We start from the raw sequence: 23,676 nt of genomic DNA, 5'->3' as shown, positions 1-23,676 counted from the left end.
TTTTTGCATGATGCCTTATACCTGGTCCCTTTGGTGCCTCGTGATCACACAGGCTGGTGTGTCCTTCCATGTGGACTTTATTGCTTCTGAGCTAGATGGCTGCTTGTTTATCTTCAAGCCTTTAAGACCCCAGACACTATCTCTTTTGATAGCCGGGCACCATCAGCTTTCTTCGCCACATTTACTTGTTCACCCGCTTTGGCTTCAGCAGTTGTGTCGGGAGGGTGAGCATCGTAGAATGCCAATTTAATAAAAGGAAGTATTCATGCACTGAGGGAGTGCTTAAGTAGAGGCCCAAGGTCCTTCCACCACCTTAATACTAAACCTACAAATATAGACACATAGATCTATTTTCCCATCATCATATATATATATTCATGTACATGACTTAGTACAAAATCTTTTCAACTACACCTATCATCTTTAAATAAATTGGCATTACAATGATAATGAAATCTGCTGGTTTCATTTGAATAATGTATAAAGTTCTTTTGTACTAATCTATTTAGCCCAAAGTGTTAAGGAAAACAAAATACCATAATCTCCTCTAATTTCTAGAATGTTAAACAAGTATAAAAAATGGAATGTACAATTCCATTATGTTTCCCTCATCTACACATTGAAAAATGAAATAAAAGATGCCTATTTATAGTTGACTTAGTTTCAGGAAAACATATTTCAGATTTTTAAATCCCTTATTTATTATTATTATTTTTATCTCATCCCTGCTGTTGACAGGCATTTTGCAGGCCACCATGCTGTTTACTTAATGAATTGCAGTGAATGAAGAAAGAAGAATTTCTTCAGAAGAGATAATGAACTGTGATTGTGAGACTCCCCAATTTTCAGATACAACTAAATATCTGTGCAAATCAGCAGAGCAAATAGTCACAAAGCCTCCAACAGCAGAAAAAAATTCTACTGTGCTATGATTGTGAACAGATTTCATCTTAAGCAGCTTACTGTGACTTGTCTCTGGGTTCACTACCATTCCTTGTCGTGTTGTCCCACTCAATATCAACTGGCCATCTTTCAAGGACCTTACCACTTCCAACATTTGAGATGACGACCCCCTGGTTCTAGATTGAACATTTGTGTAACCAACCTTTCAGTTGTTCTACCACCACATCATTTCAGCATTTTATGGGCTAGGGATCAATAGTCCAAAGCAAGGTGAGTCCATAGTTTTGTACTCAAGTAAAGGTTTCAAGTGCATATATGCCTGATATAAAATACTGTTCATACCAAGTGAGAAGTTCTTGGTCACAATTTAGGCATTCCCGTGGATGCCCTGTTTCTGGTAAGCTCTACAGACAAGAACTTCAGCATTCCTCCAAAGTGCCTCCACAACTCCTTTCAAAAGTAATCCACTACTGCATGACAAGAAATAACAATAATAACATATAATTGATGAGGATTAATGAGGTTGGGAGGGTGGAAGAAGGCAGGGGAAAAAGAGGAGCTGATACCAAGGGCTCAAGTATAAAGAAATCATTTTGGAAATGTTGATGGCAACATATTTAGTCTTAAGTGGGCTTAAGACTATTGAATGATGTATTGTTATAAGATTTGTAAGAGCCCCCTGATAAGATGATTAATTAAAAAGTAATCCACTTATTATTTTCTTCTTGCCATTTTGGTTTTATTGTTTTTGTATTGTTTCTATTTGGTTTCCCAGTTTATAAAGCACAGGAGTGAAAACATAGAGACAACAACTGATGCAGTGGTTTATGGGGACAGGGTAGCAGGTGAGAATTTGGGGAGCAAACAATGAATGTAGGAGAGGAGAGGGAACATTAGAACTGATTGTGATGAGGTATGTATAACTTTTTTGGAATTGATTTAACTGTGGAAGTGTTAGGTATGTGAATACTATATCAAGAAAACTACTAAAAAAATGTAAGAAAGAAAGAAGCCAAACTTGACCAATGGTTATCATTGGTGAAGAGGAAGGGTTTTTGCTTAGGGACATTGAGTTTATGTTAATGGTGCTGGAATGATTTGAAAAAGGATGTCAATCATTGCTGTCCAACATGAAGAGTATAATCAATGGTGCTGATTTATACATGTAGAAGCTGTTGCATTGAAGAATGTTGCCTTGTATATATTTTTGCAACAATTGGAAAGACAATTACATGAATAATAATGAGTACAACAAAGAAGAAAATGTTCTAGAATTGATTGTGGTGATGATTGTACAACTCCTCTTGATAAGACTGAATTATTGAATCGTATGGCATGTGGATGAAGTGCCAATAAAACTGTTTAAAAAAAAGAAGTAATCCACAAACTGATCAGTCAGTGTGCTCTAAAAGAATTAATAAACCAAAACAAACAAAAACACTATATTGTTGAGAATGAGGGAGGATGAAGCAGAGACCTAAGCCCATCTGTAAACAATGAGACATCCCCTCACAGAAGGTTGACAAGAAAGGGTGAGTCAACCAGAGTGCAGTAAAGCACCAATGAAATACACAATATTCTTCTGGTTTCTTGAGGCTTCCTCACCCCCCACTATCATGACCCAGGTCCTGCCTTTCGCTGAGGGCTAGACTGGAGCATGTGCATAGGTCTAGATAAGAGATAAGAGCTCACAACACACAGAATCCAGGAACAAGAATGGGAATGGTGATACCAGAAGAGTAGAGGGAAGGTACGAAGGAAGGGGGGACCGATTGCAATGATCGATACATAACCACACACAACCCCTCCAGGGGGACGAACAACAGAAACCATGGGAGAAAGGAACTGGTGGTCAGTGGAAGATATGAAAGTAAAAATTTATAATTTATTAATGGATCATGATAGTGGGGTGGGAGGGAGGAAAAAGAGGAGCTGATACTAAGGGCTCAATAGAAAGTACATATCTAGAAAATAATGATGGCAACAAATGTATAAATGTGCTTGATACAATTGATGTATGGATTGTTATAAGAGCTGTAAAAACCCCAATAAAATAATCTTTTAATTTAAAAAAAAGGATCATTCTGTCACTTCTATGTCAACTCTGTCATCAGTCACATTTGGTTCATTACAAAAGAGTGGACCAAAAGCCACTCTGGAATGTTCAAGCAATCAATGATAGCAGAGGTTTGTTCTTCATTAAACTGACTTTGTGGGGCTGTAAAGAAATAGGAAACGCAGGGTCTCCTCTTAAGGAGCCTATCATCCTGTTTAGGGGAGCGTGGTGACCTCTGGAGCAGCTGACTAACAGTGTGAGGCAGCTGAAGTGGGGAGAAAGGGGAGGGGTGGTGATAGTAAGTGCCTAAAGAATTCTGAGGAAACAAATGTGACTTGGAAGAGTTCAGAGGAAGATGAGTAAAGCAAGAAAAGGGGGAGGGAGGGAATGTGCTTTCCAAATGGTATAATGGCTTAAGACAAAGCAAGGTCTTGTGCAAAGACTAAGCTGGACTAGCTAAGCTTCAAGGTTTATATCAGCAAGGCGAGGAGGGGCCAGGGGCAGCCAGGTAAGGAGAGGCCAGGCTTCAAGGGTTCCAAAGGTAAACCCATGCCTTTGCTCCTTGACCGTAAAGCTAACAAGGAGAAATTTGCTAGAAACTCTGAAGGGTCCTGTGACCACCCGCCTCTAGATTTCCTGTACACATCCTTCCTATCTCTGCAGTCTATCACGTGGGCGTGATCGCTCCCTTATCGTGTATTTCTATCTTACATATTTCTGTCCCGACCTTTATCTTGTTGTTATTATTAGCTGCCAAGAGGAACCCCATACACAACAGAACACAACGCTGCCTGGATGCTGCACAGTGATGCGGGTCATTGCATTCAGATCAGATAAGGTTCTATTAAGATTTAGTGGGCATTCGTTGGCTGGTTTTTAATAATAGGTCTGGAAGCGCCACTGAAACCTGTTTAGCATATGGCTGTTCATTGGCCAGGAATCACACCTGGTTCTCCCACGAGGAGGTGAAAATCTACCACTAATTCCCCAGTGCCAAGCTCTTACTACACTGTATGTTCCCACCTAAAGCGACAGCTTTTGAAGGCGGACAATGGCAGTTGAGTGCAGGAGATTCTTATGCGAGCTGATTAGCCACTGTCCAGGAAGCCTGCAAGCTTGTTGACATCACGTCTGCCGTTTGAAATCAATCACAGTAGAAGTATTTACACCAAGGAAATCAACAAATGCTCTAAGCTAAATCTATCCCCTCTCCACCGAGCCAACTGGAAATTATTCGTCAGCGTATCACAGCACACTGGTCTGTATCAACTCTGCATGCCTGTCACTGAGCCTAGTCTCGATCGGAGCTCATCGAATTAAACTACATTTTTCACATTACGTGTCACTCCCTTCAGGACCCCAAATAAGTGAAGTACTCTAGTGATAATTATAAGAAGCCTGCTTCTTGCTAATTTCATTGTGTTAGTCCAGGTAGACCAGAGAAACAAATCCATAGAAACTCAAATGTGAATAAGAAAGAGGTTTATACACAAGAGCAGTTAAATATTGAGGAAACATCCCAATCCAGTCTAGACCAAATCCATTAGTCCAACATTAGCCCATATGTCCGATATCAATCTATAAAGTCCTCTTTTGACTCATGAAACACATGCAATGATTCCAAATACAGGAAGATCACAGGCCAGTGGGATGGACATTTTCTGGGTCCAGTGGCATTGTAAGCATCGCAGCACTGGCAGGGGTCTCCATGTGGCTTCTCCAGCACTCAGGGCTGCATCAGGGTAGGTCCATGTGGCTTCTCCAGCTCAGGGCACTAGTGTAGTTCCATGTGTCTTGTCAGCTACAATGTCTCCCAGGGAGTGAAAAGAGAGTGTGTCTTCTGCCTTCAAGGAGGAAATCCCAGATTTCCCAGAATTCTCAGGAGAAAGCCATGCCCACACAGAGGCCTCATTGGCTATGATCTGATTAACAGACTGGACTCCACCCGTTCACTCATAATCTTAAACTGACACGAGATTATGTAACTACCACATTAATATTCTGGCAAGTCTGCAGTGCTTGCTTCCTGTCCATGGCAACCTTGGCCTTGAGCGTCCACAAGCGAATGCACGAAGCAATTAGAAAATAACATGGACAATGCATAATCCAGCACAGGCAATGGATTAGAGAAGTTGACCCTTCCAGACCCCAGTTCTCCTTAGAAGCCTGAGGGTCACAAATGGTTTGCCCTTGACTGTTAACTGAAAGGTAGGCAATTCAAATCTCCCCAGCAGCACTTGGGAAGAAAGGCATGGTGGTCTCTACCTTCCTTGAAGATTACAGCCAAGCAACCCCTCTAGAACATGTCTCCCCTGTAACACATGATGTCTCTGTGAGTCAGACTTCACTTGACAGCAATGGGTTCAGTTTTTCCAAGACGCCTGTGAGCCAGCCTTTCCTGTGCAAATCTCAAAGTAAAATGAATTCAAGAACTTGCTAGAGCAACAGCTCCTCTGACTGACAACGGTAGTTGCCAGGAGCCTGTGTCAGATACACGGGCATGTCCCTGGATAGTCCCTCCACAAACAGGAAGAAATGTCAGCTGGCCATGGAGCGTGTGACTCATGGTGGCGGGGCCCCGGTAGAGGGAAGGAGTTGCAGTCAGAGTATGAGCAGGACTAAAGTTATAGTTGTCATAAAAACCCAACAGTCAAACCTTGGTAAAAGAGTCAACATAAACTCAACAGGCACAAGGTAACCCCAGCCTTTCAAAGCCATTACAAACTTAAACTGTAGACCCCTTGTGTGACTGAAAGCTAGAATACCATCCCAATGATGCCTAACAGAATAAAGCACCCGGGGCCAGGCCCAGCTGAGCAAACTGCCCCCCCCCCCGCCCCCAATCGGGTTGAGGGCTTGGGTTTTCAAACAGTCATAACTCAATGTGTCCTTGTTTTCATTTCTTTTTAGTCAATGCTTAGAAATTTCAGAGATCGTTAATTAAAGACGACCCAATGCTTTTGATTCATAAAAAGAGGTGTGGGTTTGCAAACACAGAAAAAATATCAACATATTCTAGCTCTTGCTTTTTACAGATAAGGAAACTGGGACTCCATCTGTAAACTCTGCAAAGTCATGGATTACCAATAGGCAATTTATTTGCCAGCATGGGCCCAGGACTAACCATGCCTGGGACCTAACATAATAGGGATGCTATAAATAGCCGTTAGATGAACGCGAATCAGAGAAGAGGCACTGTGACTTGGCCAACACTACACGTGTTGACATTTTGGCAGCGCTGGCTTGTGTGTTCTAACCCCAAACCCAGTGATCTTCCCACGCTAAAGTGGTGGTTAATTAAGAACATGGACTGTGGAGCCAGACTGCCTGGGTTCCCATGCCAAGCCCACAGCTTACTAGCTGCGTGACTGTGAGCAGGCCACGTGTAACATCTCGGAGCCTCCGCTTCCGCTTCCATAAGGGGCAGATAACCACCATCCTACTCACAGAAGGCACTTCTGTGAGGAAACACATGTAAATTATTTAGAGAGTGCCCAACTCACAGTGCAATCTCAATACTCACTGGCTGTTTTTATTAAAGCATAAGAGATTCAATGGCACTAAATGATCTCTTAATCCCTAATGGCTCAAGTATTCTGTCCTCTTGTTTTTCATTGTGTTTTTATTTTTGGCGAGCTCTTTGAAAAATTAACCTCAGACAAATCTTACAGCATGACACATGAATGCCATTTTTTCCTAGTTGTCCATCAACTTGAAATAAACCCAAAGACCACCAAAGACCTAAGTAAGTGAGACTAACAGCACAGTTTTGATGGCAGGTCTCATACTACTCAGACCGCTTTTATTAGTTGCTATCTAGTTGACTGAGTCAGGGAAATCCCATGTATGTCCAAGTAGAACTATAGGGCTTTCATAGGAAACTGAGGCCTGGGAAGAGAATGTATGTGGCCAAATTCTCTATGCTTCTAATTCAGGGTCTGGAAGACCAACTCTGGTGGAGGAAGGCCTGCAGGTTTGTGAGGTAGAGATGACTCCCCATCACCTTTTCCAGACTACAAGTCATCCTCACAATACCCCCCATAATAGTGCTCCTTTAAAGATGCCTCTGACAAGCACATGGCTACTCTCTACATAGTTGGAGACTAACTATCTCTAAGAACAAACAAACTCTATTGTTTCCCTTGCTCAAAGGGCAACGGACTCCCCTTTGCCTGCCCCCAATACTGGTCTTGGGTTATTCCCCCAATGGGCTCAGGGACATCTAAGGTTAAAACATTGCCTGGCTTGTTACATGATGGATGGGGCTTGCATACCCAAGACTATATAAACCCACTGGAAAATACATGCACTCTCTTTGCTCCTGCTCCTGACTTCTGGAAAGGTGAGCACCTGCACACTCTGTCTGTCTCTTTATTTTCTCTCTGTAGCAACAACTGCTCCTCGGGACCCTTTCAGTCATGTGGCTGGACCTCACCTTTCATGAGTAGCTTTTTTCAGAAGTAGAGCAGTAGGTCTTTCTTCCAAGGAGCCTCGGGGTGGGCTCAAACATCAAACCCTTTCAGTTAGCAATTGGGAAATTCACCATTTACACTCCCATGGCCTCCACTCATCACTTTATCCTCTCTAAAACCTGGGAGAGGAGTGGCGGGATATCCTTGTGGACAAAACAGCAGGTCCTTAACTACCCACGTTCAAGTCACCATTACTCCATTAGTTTCCTGTCTGAACTTGGAGAAGTTACTTTCACTGGGCCTGTGTTCTTTCAATTATAAGAGAGGTTAGTAGCTGAACCAGCATGTAAGATGGGAGTGAAGACTCAACAGGACCTGGCACTTTGCTGGCATTTCCTTGGCCATCACTGCGCAGAATATACTTTCAAAAACATTGTGTGTTTGGTTTTCCTTCCAAATGTCAACTTCATTGCAATGGGACAAGAGCTGTGATCCAAACCTGACACCAGCCTGTGTAATCTACAAAGCCAACGCAGACAACTGGAACCCGAGTGCAGCAACAATCAGTTGTAATTAAAGAATTTACGTCACACAACAGCAGTGTGCCATTCTTCTGTAGGAACCTTATGTGGGGATCCCAGGTGCTCGCATCTTTATCGGCAATGAAAACATAGCTGCCAAGACCCCCAGCCCCACAGCCCAGCCCAGCCCTACAGCCCAGCCCAGCCCAGCCCAGCCCAGGTGTGATTGATGGACACAGAGGGACTGGCTGGGAGCTGAGCACTCTTAGATTACCTTTCAGTCCTTGGTACTTTCCTGAACCTTCTCTACCAGCATCTGGCAGCAGCACAGCTTAGTTCAACTCAGGACAGTTTTTTGACTATCACAGCTACATTCTCGTACCCTGGATGCCTGTTCTTTGTGAGTCAGGAGTCTTCCCCCAGATTCAGAACCCTCCACACAGCTTGATTTTTAATAGAAAAAGTGTATAAATGTTCTTCAAGGTAGAACTTAAAATCAGTAGGTTTTTTAGAGCCATTGAAGTGCTATGGTTAAGAGTTCAGACTCCAGTGCCAGGCTGCCCAGGTTCAAATCTTATCTCAACAACTTATTACTCTTGGGCAAGATACTTAGACTTTCTCTGCCTCCGTGGCCTTAACCATATAACAATTCTATCTACTGCACGTGGCCTCTGTGAGATTAAATGAGTTGGCACGTGTAAAACATTTAAGCACTTGGAAAGACAAGAAGTACTATAAACAGGTAAGCTATTCTTAGCAGACCACATACACTGGGCGTGGAAGGTATATGTGCAAGTAATGAAGAGGGAGGCACGGTGAGGGAGCCTTGTGGTTAATGAGCAAAAGAATGTGTCCATTTGTGTGTGGTGACGTTTAGGCTGGAGAACTGTGCTACTCTGACTTGATTCATTCAGGCTCCAGTATTCCTACCGGCAAAAATCACTTAAAACATGTACAGAATAAATGCTTTTTCGATTGCCCCCATTCCATTCCTTGCATAACACTGAAGTCACTGAGTCAATTTCATTCAAATTTTCCAAAAACAATCACCTTTGGATTGAAATAGCCTGGAAACTGTTACTAGGCTGGAGTTCAGTGTCAAAAATCTGCCAGTGAAAAATCTAGCTGCTCACCTGCGTCACACCCTGCTGCCCTGCTGTCAAGTTGGTCCGGACACAGAATGACCCTCCCCGAGGCAGAAACACTAGGGGTCCCGCAACATCGCAGCTAACATATCAGCCCATCTCCTTGAAGGTCTTCCTTTGAGTTGCTGGCCCTCTAGTTTTCCAAGCCTGATGTCCCAAACCCTTCGGACCAAGTCCTATCACCCTTACTTCCAGAGAGCATTCTGGTTGAGCTTCTTTCAGGGAAGACTTGTTCCTTTTCCTGGCAGTTCTTGGTGCAGTTCATCTTCTTTATCAGCACTTAAATTCAAATGCATCAATTCTCCTGTCTTAGTTTTGCCTTGGTGGATGAGTATTATTGGAACTTTGTCCTTGTTTCTAATCTTCTTTCTTTTTAAAAGCATTCAAATACTCATATTTTTAGTCTGTATAGGTGAACATCCCATGTATTTTAATCTAAAAAACCTCCCTATATATGTAATTTTTTCATTTTCTCAGTAGTACTTTAAAAATTATGCCGTTGGCTAGATTGATGAGATTATTATTAGAACTACCAAATGGAGTAGTTTGGAGGTTAATTAATTATTAATTAGGTTAATTAATTATTTCTCAACAAGTATTTCTTAAAACTGCCTCTAAAGTGGACCGGGAACATACATAAACTTTAGGTAGATGAATGGATTTTGAGCTCATACCTGATAGTAAATTACAATCTAAACAAGTAGTTCTTACAATGTGGCCCTGCCTTCATAAGACTTGCCTTCATAAAGTTATCACTGATACAGGTGCTATAGCAATGTGGTGAAGAAATTAGATGGTGCCCAGCTATCATAAAGAATAGTATTTGGACCCTTAAAACAAGCAACCATTTAAGTGAGGTGCCAGTTAAGTCCATATGGAAGGAGAACACCTATGCATGTGATCCAAGGATCACAAATAATAAAATCCAAGATTAGAGGATGGAATTGTATTAGAGCTTAAATTCTGAACATCTGGTTTGCAAGTCTATGGATAACAGTGAAAGCCTAAAATCCCTAAAAATTGTTAAAAAACATAAAATACAAATAGATGGCTTTGGACAGTGTGACTTTGGACAGTGTAACATATGACAAAATAATAATTTATGAATGATGACGGGTTCATGAGGTAGGGGGCAGTGGGGAGGGTGGGAGAAAATGAGCAGCAGATATCAAGGGCTCAAGTAGAAGGCAAATATTTTTAGAATGATGATGGCAATAAATGTATATATGCGCTTGACACAATGGATGTATGTATGGATTGTGATAAGAATTGTACAAACCCCCAATAAAATGATTATAAAAAAATACAAATAGATGGTTAAAAGAAACCAAACACTTCCACACACACAAAAAAATCTCCTGTCTTAATTGGTTGTCCTGTCTTCTTCATTAGGAACCCTGATGGTGCAGTGGTTATGCATTGTGGTGCAAGCTGCATGGTCGGCAGTTCAAAACCGCCAGCAGGTCTGAGGAAGAAAGACTGGGCTTTCTACATGTGTAAACAGTTACAGCCTCAGAAACCCACAAGAGGGTGACTATGAGTCAGCACTGAGTTTGGTTTGATGTGGTCTCCTTAATTGATTTGTAGAGTCCCTATGCAGATTAAACTTCGATTGAGCTTCCCTCAGACCATTAACTAGGAATGCGACTAGTTTTACCCTCGGTGCATTGAAAAGTGGATTAGTATAGATATAAAACAACAAGAAGAACAACAAGAGTAATAGATGATCATTGAAGACCTATCAAAAGTTCTAAGTACTATTACAGGTCTGTGGGAATACAAGAAGAATGAGAAGGCATAGTTTCTCTTTCTTAGTTATTATGTGTTGCCTCAACTTCTCTCTTTCCAAAGCACTTCACGCACAGCCACCATCTGTCTGCTAGTGAAGACTTGTGTGTTGCCATGATGCTGAGCAGTAGGGCTCAGTAGAGCTTCCAGACTGAGACAGACGAGGAAGAAAGGTTTTGGTGATTGACTTTCTACTTTTAAAAATCAACCAATGAAAACCTTATAGAGCATGATGATACATCCGCCATCAATCATGGGCAATGGTTTATTCCACTGTGCATGCAGCAGTCGGGAGTCTGGGTACAGCAACAACATCACTGGCCTTTGCCAAACAGAAGAGAAGTTAAGACAACCACACCATTAAATGCCCAGTGTGAGCAGTCTACATTACCTAGATCTGTACCTCAGCTCCGCCATTTAATTGGTATGTGATCATGGAGAGATCTCCTTAGCCTCTCGCCTCATCATTTCCTCACTTATAAAATGGGTATAACAAGGAAACCTTCTTTACAGAACTGCAAAAGGCTTAAATATGTCCAAGTGTTTAAAAGGACTAGTACAAACCTACTGCCATCAAGATGATTCCAACTCATAGCAACTATATAGGACAGGGTGAAACTGCTCCTGCAACTTTCGGAAACTAAATCTTTATTGGAGTAGACAGCCTCCCCTTTATCCCTCGGAGCTGCTTGTGGGCTAGAACTACTGATCTTTTGATTAGCAGTCCCCTGCACCACCAGGGCTCTTAGTACAGAAAAGGTTTTCGATAAATACAAGCTATATGAGTTTCCAAAATATCTGTGCCAACAAAATAGGTTCTCCACAGAGGGAACACCTGCTTCATGCAATATGAGCACTGTAAAGGCCCCCAGCAATCGCCCAGCTCAGCATCCTTTATGTACATACTGAGAGTCAGGGACATCAGTTGACTTGCCCACAATCATATGTCTTGTGAGTAGCGCCCCTGGGATCTTCAAATTGCCTCCCCGTCTAATAAACTGGTTTATAAATCACTCTGCTAATGCTCCCCAAGGCATGACTGAATTTCAGTGACTCAAACTGAGAAATGGATAATGGTAGGATGATTTGGTGACAGCACAGTGACAAGATATATGGGGAGAGGATTTTAAAGCATTGGTCACCCAGCTGTTCCATTCCATGGATGGGTAATATTATATGAAAGAGCACACTTATTTCTGTCTCTCTCACTAAATGTATTTAGTGCATAAAAGCAGAGCATAAAGGTTTCTTCAAACCCTGACATTAATCCTATGAAGTAAGCATCATTGGCATTGCAATTATCCTGAAGTTAGCGAAGTTCCAAGTAGCTAAATAACATGTCCAGCACCCCAGTTAATAATGGTGCGGTTATGATTTAAAGCCAAGTAGTCTGCCTCCAGACTTCACACTTCTAACCCTACACCAACTGGAAAGGGGTAAGTTTTAGTGGACTAAAACTTGAAAGGGGTAAGTTTTAGTCAACTTGAAAGAGGTAAGTTTTAGTGGACTAATTCAAGTTTGGGTGTTTTTTACAATTATATATTTTCATTTCCTTGCTGAGTTTTAACGGGGTGAGTTTTGCTGAGTTTATAGCAGTAGCCATTTAAAGTGGTATTGGCGCTAAAAGTGCTAATAGATTGGGTGAGGGGAAGGGAGCAGAGTGGGCAGGAGGAGTGCATGTATATGCACACATGTCTGTATAGATCCATGCTTTATGTATTCAGGACTGTGCTTTTTCATAGCTCCAAAGATACACTCACCATGAATTTGCATACAATCGTCTTTGTGTGTTTGGCTGCTGATTGGTTTGAATTATTCCAAGATCTTTCTGCCCACACAAGCAGAAATATTTTACTAGGAAACAGACCACCTACCTTTGAACTTCTCTTAAATTGCTATAAAATTTCTGTTCTCAAAACTTTTTTAGAACTTTGTATGACCAGATTCTGTGCTTTGGATCTTTTAGAACTCTTAAAACAGCTCCACAAAAACTAGTCCCATTCCACATGCTCCTTAAGAAATTCAAATGAAGAATGTCTTGTGCTGATCAGAAAGAAAAAATCTAATTAAGAAATTACATGAACAGAGTCGAGTTCTCATGGTGCTGAGATATATTATTAATATCAATAAACATAATCATTATTTTGATTTGTAGAGTTCTTTATATTTAAAAACAAAAGCATTTTATCATCCCTTGTCAAACAGAGCCTTGGAAAGGAGAGAAGACAAGATGTTTCCATTACACAGAACAGGAAACACTGGAAACTACTGAAAATAAGACATCTATATGTATCAAAAGAATTCACCAAAGGAGTACAAAGAGAGCCCATAGATTTGGAAAAAATTTTTTTAGCAAATACACAGGACAATGATACTAATGGGAAAAGCACTGTTTTCTAGGATGTATACAAAATTGCAAGATCTCAATAAGGAAAAAGAAATCCAATTTAAAAGGTGGTAAGAGATATGAATAGACATTTCACCAAAAATTTATATATATATATATATATATATATATATATATATATATATATATATATATATATACCATAGTGAATGAAGGACTAAGTGTGGAGTGGAGACCCAAGGCCCATTTGTCAGCCACTGGAGATCCCCTCACAGAGGGGTTTAGGAGAGGAGATGGGTCAATCAGGGTGTGATGGAGTACCCATGAAGAACACAGCTTTCCCCCAGATCCTGGATGCTTCCTCCCCCAACTACCATGATCCGAATTCTACCTTGCAGGACTGGATAAGGCAGAGGTTGTACACTGGTGCATATGGGAGCTGGAGGCACAGGGAATCCAGAGTGGACGATACCTTCAGGACCAGGGGTGTGAGGGGCGATGCTCGGAGAGTGGAGGGTGAGTGGGTTGGAAAGGGGGAACCGATTACAAGGATCCACATGTGACCTCCTCCCTGGGAGATGGATGGCAAAGAAGGGGGGGAAGGGAGACTCCAGATAGGGCAAGATATGACAAAATAACAATCTATAAATTATCAAGGGTACATGAGGGAGGAGGGAGTGGGGAGGGAGGGAAAAAAAAGAGGACCTGATGCAAAGGGCTTAGGTGGAGGGCAAATGCTTTGAAAATGATTAGGGCAAGGAATGTACGGATGTGCTTCATACAATTGATATATGTATATGTATGGATTGTGATAGGAGTTGTATGAGCCCCTAATAAAATGTTTTAAAAATTACATTCAAATGGCTAACAAACACATGAAAAAATACTCCCAGTCACTAGGAATCAAATCAAAACAATGATGAGATATTGTCTTATACAAACAATGATGGCCCAAATAAAAAATTGAAAACAATAAATGCTGGAGAGGGTGTGGAGAGATTGGAACATTCATATACTGTAAACATGAACAGTGTGCACAGCCATAGGGTGCTACATAAAACAATTAGGAATGAAAACCCCATATGATCGATCCAGCAATACCTCTGCAGGGTATGTACCCTAAAGAATTAAGAGACATAGCATGAGACATATGCACTCCTATCTTCTTAGCATCACTGTTCACAATAGAAAGAGGCTGGAAACAAACCAAAATCCATCAGTAGAAGAATGGCTAAAGATACTTTGGTACACAATAGAATACTATGCATTACTACAAAGCAAAAAAAAATACAATCAGGCAAAAACCAAGACAAAGGTAAGTGTTTGTTCTAAGGACATGTAATCATGTAATTTTGTCTCTCAAACAATGTGGTGTGAGTCTATCTAAGGCTCAGATACATTTATCATTCCCTATTTATACATATTAGTAAACACTCCATCCTAGGAGATCGCATCTCAGCTGGGGTCAGTTTTTACTTAGGGAAGAGAGGGACAAGACCAAATATATCCTGACAAATAGCATTGTCCCATGTTCACCCCAAATTAATAGACTCTCATATAATGATGATCAGAGAAAAAATTTTAAATCATTTTATTGGGTGCTCATACAACTCTTTTATTTTTAAAATCATCTTATTGGGGGTTCATACAACTCTTATCACAATCCATGCATACATCCATTGTGTCAAGCACATTTGTACATTTGTTACCATCATCATTCTCAAAACATTTTCTTTCTACTTAAGCCCTTGGTATTAACTCATTTTTCCCCTCCCTCCCCCAGCCGCCTTCCCACACGAACCCTTGATAATTTATAAGTTATTATTATTTTGTCATGTCTTACACTGTCTGACATCTCCCTTCACCCATTTTCTGTTGTCTGACCCTCAGGGAGGGGTTTATATGTAGATCTTTGTGATTGGTTTCCCCTTCCCCCCCCCACCTTTCCCTTACCATCTTAGTATCACTACTCTCATTATTGATCCTGAGGGGTTTATCTGTCCTGGATTCCCTGTGTTTCCAGCTCTTTTCTGTACCCATGTACATTCTCTGGTCTAGCCAGATTTGTAAAATAGAATTGGGATTGGGGGTGGGGGTGGGGAGAAGCGTTAAAGAACTAGAGGAAAGGTGTATGTTTCCTCGGTGCTATACTGCACTCTGACTGGCTCATCTCCTCCCCATAGCCCTTCTGTAAGGGATGTCCAGTTGCCTGCAGATGGGCTTTGGGTCTCCACTCCACACTCCCCCTCATTCACAATGATCTGATTTTTTGTTCTTTGATGCCCGATATCTGATCCTATCGACACCTCGTGATCACACAGGCTGATGTGCTTCTACGCTTCTACATGTGGACTTTGTTACTTCCCAGTTAGATGGCTGCTTGTTTACCTTGAAGGCTTTATGACCCAAGATGCTATATCTTTTGATTCCAGGCACCATCAGATTTCTTCACCACATTTGCTTATGTACCCGCTTTGCCTTCAGCGATCATGTCAGGAAGGTGAGCATCATGGAATTCCAGGTTAGTAGAACAAAGTGTTCTTGCTTTGAGGGAGAACTTGAGTGGAACAGAATATCCATCTGCTACCTTAATAATAAACCTACAAATATATGTACATAGATCTATTTCCCCATCATCATATATAAATATATTTACATATGTACATGCCTATATTTGGACCTCTCTAAATGTCCTTTGGCTTCTAATTCTGTCCTCTATTTCCTTTTACTTTCCTTTTGTCCCATTATCATGCTCAGCCTTATTTGGGTTTCAGTAATTCCTTTAGGTTACATTGCCCTTGATCAAGCCCTACCAGGCCTCCTACACCCTCCTTGCCATCAATTCTATGATCAGTGAATTTCAAGGGGAATTCCTGACCAGAGAAGTGAGGACATATCTGTCTCTGAGAAAATGATTTCACTTCCACTGATAGGTAAACCTGTCTACATTTATTTTCTACTTTACTTATGTATACTCCCAAAGGGAGAATCCACCCAGTATTTTCTTGCTAATCCTCTGTTTTGTCTGTTTGTTTGTATTTGAGCCATGCTTGATCATTTTATTAAAGGGATTTGGATGTACATTCCGTGGCACTACGCTACTGTCCTTTTGAAACACTTCTATCTTTTAAAAAAAGTTTTATTGGCATACAACTCACAAATACAAGTCACGAGTTCGATCATCTTAAGAAAAGTCACATAGTCATCATCACAGTCAATTTGAGGTCATCTTCTTCATTCTTGTCCTCATTGTCATTAGCTCCCCTGACAATCACCCAGGGACCATTATTCCAGTCACTGCCTCTAGAGCTACGTACCCTGGGGTGGATATACAGAGAACACGTTAACACATAACAGCAGCAAACTGAAAACTACTGAGAGTCACACATTTTATAACGAGCTTCTTGTTATCCCTCAGTGCGCCTGGCTTTGTGCTGTAGGCTTACTTGAATTTTAGGTTTTTGTCTTTTTGAGGTGGGTAGCATTCTGCATAGAACGTATAAGAATTATAGAATTTGGAAACCCTACTTATTGAATTTTTGCCTTCCGGCTAACCCTTATTGCTTTCTTAAACAAAGTTCCCTTATTTAAGTTTCAAACCTATATAAGTGAATGTCCCATGGATTTTAGTCTACAAAGCTTTCCTATACATGTATATATTCCTTTTTTCAATAGTATTTTAAAATATATGCCATTGGCTAGACTAATGATACTATTATTAGAATTTCTAAATGTCTTGTGGAGGTTACTGGAATCATTTCTCAACAAGCTGATAACATGGCCTCCAGAGTGGATCAGGGACATATATACACTTTAGACATATGAGAGAACTTTGACCTCACATTTAATGATAAGCCCAAATCTACAAAAAAATAGTTCTTTCAAAGCAGCCCTACTCAATACTTGCCCTCATGAAGTGATTGCTGAAGATAATGAACGGAGGCGAGGATTGTCTTAAAGCAAGCAGCCCTCTAAGTGAATGCCAGCGAAATCCTCACACAGGAGCAAACCCGTCCCAGTCATCCAAGAATTGTAAATAATAACCTCCAAGATCAGAGATGGAATTGTATTAGAGCTCAAATTCTGACTGCCTGGTTTACAGAAGGCTATGGATGGTAGGGAAAGTCTAAAATCCATGTGCAGAGACCCCATGCTGATTGAATGTCCATCGAACTCCCTTAGACAAGTGACCGGGAATGTGGATACTCGTGCCCTCAGAGTGCTCTGGAAAATGGGTCACTGCAGATATAGTTAGGTTCTAGTTTCTATTATCTTCTGCGTTCTTTAGGATTGAGGTTTTTAATGTGTTTTCGTTTCTTATTGCTGTTTGGGGTTGTTTTTTTGTAAGACGTCTGTATATGAAATCCAGGAGAGTAATCCATAGGGACAGTAACCAGAATAATAATCCCTTAAGGTTATGGCAGAGGGTATTGGAGGGTAATGGGAAGGTAGTAATAATTGGGGCAAGAATGAAGGAAAATGTCCTAAAATCGATATGGGATGATTGTGCAACCCTTTAAGAAATAGATTTAAATCACTGAATAGCATGTTAAATACACACCAATAAAACTGTTAGAAAAGATGTTAAATAGATAAATAGAGTAGGGAACAAAGACGGGCAAGATCAAGTGGTTTTGATCCAGAAAATCAAGGATTTTAGAATTGGGAGAAGCCACTTGTCCAAGTTCACATAGCAAGACAATAAAAGTCCTGGGAACTAAATTGGAGCCATCTGATTTACTGGAAAAAAATTCATGCAGGGGAAGATTTGTGTAAATCTCTTCATGGATTCCTTGTTGTATTTCTTTAATATATGTGCTCATCCTGCTACACCCAATCTCGACTACTGTGCCAAGACGAAACCCTCAAATAAACCAGACGGATTCCTCTCACTCTCTCCTTCTTAAAACTGGTCTAGCAATGTTTTGTTTCTTTGCCTTTCTAAGCTTATCTATATCCATATATTGCTAGCTTTTGATAAGAATTTTATTGGACCTATCAATTTGGAGAGCACTGACATTTTAATCAATCCAGGGACATAGAATATACCTCTCCGTTTGTTTGGATCTACTTTAGTAGATTTACAAATTTTGTAAATGTTCTGTTAGATTTATTAGCATTTTTGAATGATTGCAAACATATTTAAAATTTTTATTATTAACATTTAACTTTAGTTTCCACATCTGCATTGATGATATATAGAAATCACAACAAATCTCTGTGTGTGGAACTTGTATACCATGACCTTGGTGAACTAACTCACTTAGTTTTAGACTTATGTGCTTCTGTTTGGGAGTTTGTTTCATCCATTCATTCATTTATTGATTTAATGTATCTTCAGATTATTTGTGTCGACAATAATGTCATCTGCAATAGAGATTACTTTGTTTTCGCCTTCCAGTTTGTATGCCTTTTACTTCATTATCTTGTCTTATTTTAATGGGTAGAACTTAGCAATACTGTGGTGAATAAAACGTTTGAGTGGATATCCTTACCTTGTGTTTGATATTAGGGGGAAACATCCAGGTTTTTTTGATTAAGTGTGATGTTAATTGTATGTTTTATATTCTTTATTAATTACTACCTGTTCCTAACTTGCAGAGGGCTATTGTTACGAATGAGTCCTGGATATCGTCGAATGTTTTTTTCTGTATTAATTGATAGAATTGTGAAATCCTTCTTTATTCTGTTCACATGGTGGATCACACTGAGTCTTGAAATTATTAAAACCCCCTTGCATTGCTGAGACAACTTATATTTATATTTACGAATTCTATTTGCTAATTTTTGTTAACAATGTTCACATGTATATTCATGAGAACTATTGAACTGTAATTGTTCTTTTCCTGTACTATATTTAGCTAGTTTGAGTATCAAGGTAATACTGGTTTTGTAAATTAATTATACTACCGATAAATTATCCTACACCAGATAGGGATGATTTACAATGTTTCCTGTAATAAAATTATAATTATATCTCAAAAGTGAACCAGACACATGTATAGACCATAGACATATGAATAAGTTTTAGGTTTCAACTTAATTATAGTCCTAAACTAAGACCAATTCCTTCTTATAATATGGTCTTGCTCGATACCTACCTGCATGAAACGATCATTTAATAACAGTGTTATGGCAAAGTGTGGTGGAAAAACCAGATCGTCGTCAGCTATCAAAAAGAATCCTGTGTTTGACGTCCCTCACTGACCCATAACGCTACGGGACAACACTGGAGACACAGTGTGGGAACTGTGCCCGATCTGACCCCACGACACCAAGGTAAAACACTAAGAGCATGCAATAGAACAGCAAGTGGAGCAGAGCAATGAAGTCCCCAGGGAATACCAAAAATAGACTGTGGGGCCAGAACACGGCACCTCATCAGTCTTGACTGCAAAACACTTGTAAAAGTCAATAAACAGACCTTGAACTATTTATAGACTTTTCTCTTCTTCTTTTTTTTTGGTCATTCTTTCTTGTATGTGTGTTGTTGTTTTGTTTTCTGTTGTTGTTTTGCTTTTTTTCTCTGTCTTGTTCTTTTGCATATTATTATCTCTGCACGTCTATCTAGATAAGATAGGCAGGACAAACATTCTAGAGGATAAAGCAATGGGACCTACAGTTCTAGGAGGACATAGCAGAGGGGGAGGCAGGGGAAAGGAAGTGGGTGTTAACAAACCCAAGGACAAGGGAACAACACAGGATCCAAAATCAGTGGTGAGGAGGGTTTAGGAGGCTTGGTAGGGCTTGATCAAACAATGTAACCTAGAAAAAATAACTGAAACCCAAATGAACATGACAGTGGAACAAGAGGAAAGTAAAAGGAAATAGAGGAAAGAACTAGGAGGTAAAGGGCATTTATAGAGGTCCAAATACAGGCATGTACATAAGTAAATATATTTATATAGGATGGTGGGGAAATAGATCTATGTGCATATATTTATAGGTTTAATATTAAGGTAGCAGATGGACTTTGGACCTCCACTCAAGTACTCCCTCAATGCAAGAACACTTTGTTCTATTAACCTGGCATTCCATGATGCTCACCTTCCCAACACGATCGCTGAAGACAAATGTGTGCATAAGCAAATGTAATGAAGAAAGTTGATGGTGGTCGGCTATCAAGAGATATGACATCTGGGGTCTTAAAGGCTTGAAGGTAAACAAGCGGCCATCTAACTCAGAAGCAACAAAGCCCACATGGAAGAAGAATATCAGCCTGTGTGATCATGAGGTGTTAATGGGATCAGGCAACAAAGAACAAAAGATCATATCACTGTGAATGAGGGTGAGTGTGGAGTGGGGATCCAAAGCCCATCTGTAGGCAACTGGACATCCTCTTATAGAAGGGTCTTGAGGAGGAGATGAAACAGTCAGGACGCAGTGTAGCACCAATGAAACATACAACATTCCTCTAGTTCTTTAATGCTTCCTCGCAACACCCCCCACTATCATGATCCCAATTCTACCTTACAAATCTGGCTAGACCAAAGGATGTACACTGCTACTGATAGGACCTGGAAACATAGGGAATCCAGGACAGATGATCCCTTCGGGACCAGTGGTTAGAGAGGTAATACTAGGAGGGTGAAGAGAAGGTGCGGTAGAAAGGGGGAACCAATCACAAGGATCTCCATATAACCTCCTCCCTGGGGGATGGATAAGAGAAAAGTGGGTGAATGGAGATGTTGGACAGTGTAAGACATGACAAAATAATAATAATTTATAAATTATCAAGGGTTCGTAAGGAAGGAAAGGGAGGGGAGGACGGGGAAAAAAACAAGGAGCTGATACTAAGGGTTCAAGTGGAAAGCAAATGTTTTGAGAATGATGATGGCAACAAATGTACAAATATCCTTGACACAATGGATGTATGCATGGATTGTGATAAGGGTTGTATGAGCCCCAATAAAATGATTTTTTTTAAGTCAGCATCAACTAGATGGCAGTGAATTTAGTTTGGGGTTTGGGTTACTAAAGGTAGTAGTCTAGTCTTAGCATACAGTGCCTCATTTAATCCTCCCTATGAAATGGAAATTATTATCATTAACTTAAATAGGAGTAAAATAAGACTCAGAGGTTATTTAACCTGCCCAAGGTCCCACAACTCTTGTGAGTAAGAGAGTCAATTTTTAAACTCAACCAATTTGGCTCCATAGTCATGTCCCTAACCTTCATGCCTTGTTGAAAATGGATCCACTGAACTCAGTATCGCTGGCCCATTAGGGGACCCCTTTTCGGCAAGTGACCCCAAGTATTCGTGATTTCTCTTCTAAAGCAAACAAACAGATAATGGACCGCATGAACCACAGGCTCCACTACCAACTAATCTGATCAGAATCACAAAAGAAGGTCCTGGCTAGAATGGAGGAAAAGTAGAACAAAGTTCAAAATTACAAAGAAAACCAGACTTACTGGTCTGATAGGCACCCTTCAAATCTGGCACTGAACACAGCCGCTGGGATGACCTTTCACCCAAACTATGGAAAGGCCTGTGAACTGAACCATCACAACCGTGAGGTAGATGCAGCTCGAAATAATCAACCATCGAAAATTCAAAGGGCAGGACTTTCAAAACAGTCAAATTCAGAAGGCAGGAACCCAAACCAAACCCAGTGCTCTTGAGTCAATTCCAACTCCCAGTGTCCTTACGGGACCACATGGAACTGGTCCTTTGGGCTCTGGGGCTGTAAATCTTTAAAGAAGCCCAAAGCCCCATCTTTCTTCCAAGGAGCAGCAGGTAATTGCAAACTGTCGATAGTGCATTTACCGGGCCACTGTGTAACCCACTACCCCACCAGGGCTCCTTTTGGAAAGCAGGAAGGAACAAGTGGAAGTGGAGAACCTAAGGAAGTAGTAGTAGTAGTACCTTGAAGGGATTCAAACTAATGTCACACAACAAAATGTGTATATGTTGTTAAGTAGGGAGACTCATTTGCTCTGTAAGCTTTCACCCAACACACACACACACACACACGAATGTTCAAAAAAAAACAAGCAAACAAGAATAACTTTGTCTAACTCCAATACACAGCTGAAAAGTCCATGAAATGTGGACGGTATTGAAATAGCAATGAAAACTTCATGGAACAGTGAGTGTATGTTAATGAGACAGAAAACATGGTTGAAAAGAGTTTCACCGATAGAAACACATAACCAATGTCACTAAATTGTACGTGGAGAAACTGTTGAGTTGGTGTATGTTTCACTGTGTGTATTCTCAGCAACAATAAGATCAATAAAATTGAGGAGGGGGGAGATGCTAAAGAAACCAATGAAATCACAGGCCAGAACTGCAAGAATCCCGCTCATATCCAGCAGTGGGAGGAAGTGGTTCAAAAAGTAGTGTACCTGCCGAGAGCCCTGACGTGGTCTGAAAGTCAACAACACTCAGCTTTTTCCTTCTGGCCGGTAGCCAGGGCGGAGGGCTGCCTGGGAGGTGCCCGCAGTTCAGTTCCAAGAACTTAAATAAAAAGACGATGGGAGTGAGTCATCCCACTAGAGAGTGGAGAAAAATCAGGAGTGAAGAAAACAGCTCAGAAAACTTTAGCCACCACCACCCCCCCCCCACCCGCACCCCCACCACCTGTTCATGGAGCTGAAGTTCCTGTAAGTTCCCTCTTTCTCTCTGGTCATGGGGACAAAGAGGATGGGAAAGCATGGAAGAACACAGCGAGGCCTTGGAGCGGTGGTACCTAAGGGCCAACATGTGGCAGAGAATGGAAATGTGTCAAGAGGAGTCAGTTAATCAGGACCCATCAGTCAATAAATACTGAGTACCCAAGAAGCCCCGGCAGCAAAATGGTTAAGTCAATCGCTATCCAAAAGGTTGAGAGTTTGAAACTACCAGTGGCTCTGTGGGACAAAAGACCTGAGGAGATGCTCCTGTTGAGACTGTAGCTTAGGAAACCGTCTGGGGATAGTTTTACTCTGTCTTCTAAGATGGCGTGGGAGAGAGATAAGGCTTTCTGCTCCTGTAAAGATTTCTAGTCTTGGAAACCCACAGGGGCGGTTCTGTTCTGTTCTGTCCTGCAGAATAGCTGTAAGTCCCATTCCACTTGGTGACTGTGGGTTTACAGGGTCGCTGTGAGTTGGAATTGACCCGATGGCGCACAACAACAACAACTGAATATCAACAACTGCAAGACAACTGGACACGTAAGGCCCTTGTCCTTTCGGTTGACCCACCCTAGGAACTAACTCATAGTTTTGAAATGGCAAACGCAAAGTTTGAAGTTTTTGACCAAGTAAGAGAGGAGAATTTGGAAGTAGCTCCCTCTGGAGTAAGCAATATCCTGCCTGGACCCTTGAGTTAAAAACGGAAAATTCAAAAGCTGGAGGGAAGGGACATCTCGACCACAAGCCACCATGGACTTAGATCTCGAGTGGACTATACTCTTTCTTCATCCTGCGCTCTGGCAACCAGCTCCCTGCATCCAGAGCTGGAGCTAACCCCACCTGGCCACATCTCTGGGATAATATTGATTTTGGTTCACTCTCGGGG

General features: G+C 41.0%; 1 protein-coding gene and 1 pseudogene across 1 annotated transcript in view; both read right to left on the bottom strand.

Moving 5' to 3' along the window:
• Positions 1–23,676, bottom strand: part of DDR2 (discoidin domain receptor tyrosine kinase 2) — a 202,527-nt gene that overhangs the window by 123,255 nt on the left and 55,596 nt on the right. The window lies entirely within an intron of this gene.
• Positions 647–5,461, bottom strand: LOC142438813 (mitotic spindle assembly checkpoint protein MAD2A pseudogene; annotated as a pseudogene).

This window comes from Tenrec ecaudatus, chromosome 1 (assembly GCF_050624435.1).
Source record: "Tenrec ecaudatus isolate mTenEca1 chromosome 1, mTenEca1.hap1, whole genome shotgun sequence".
Taxonomy (NCBI): domain Eukaryota; kingdom Metazoa; phylum Chordata; class Mammalia; order Afrosoricida; family Tenrecidae; genus Tenrec; species Tenrec ecaudatus.
The sequence above is the reverse complement of the archived record's forward strand: the minus strand, read 5'-3'. Positions and strand labels throughout refer to the sequence as shown.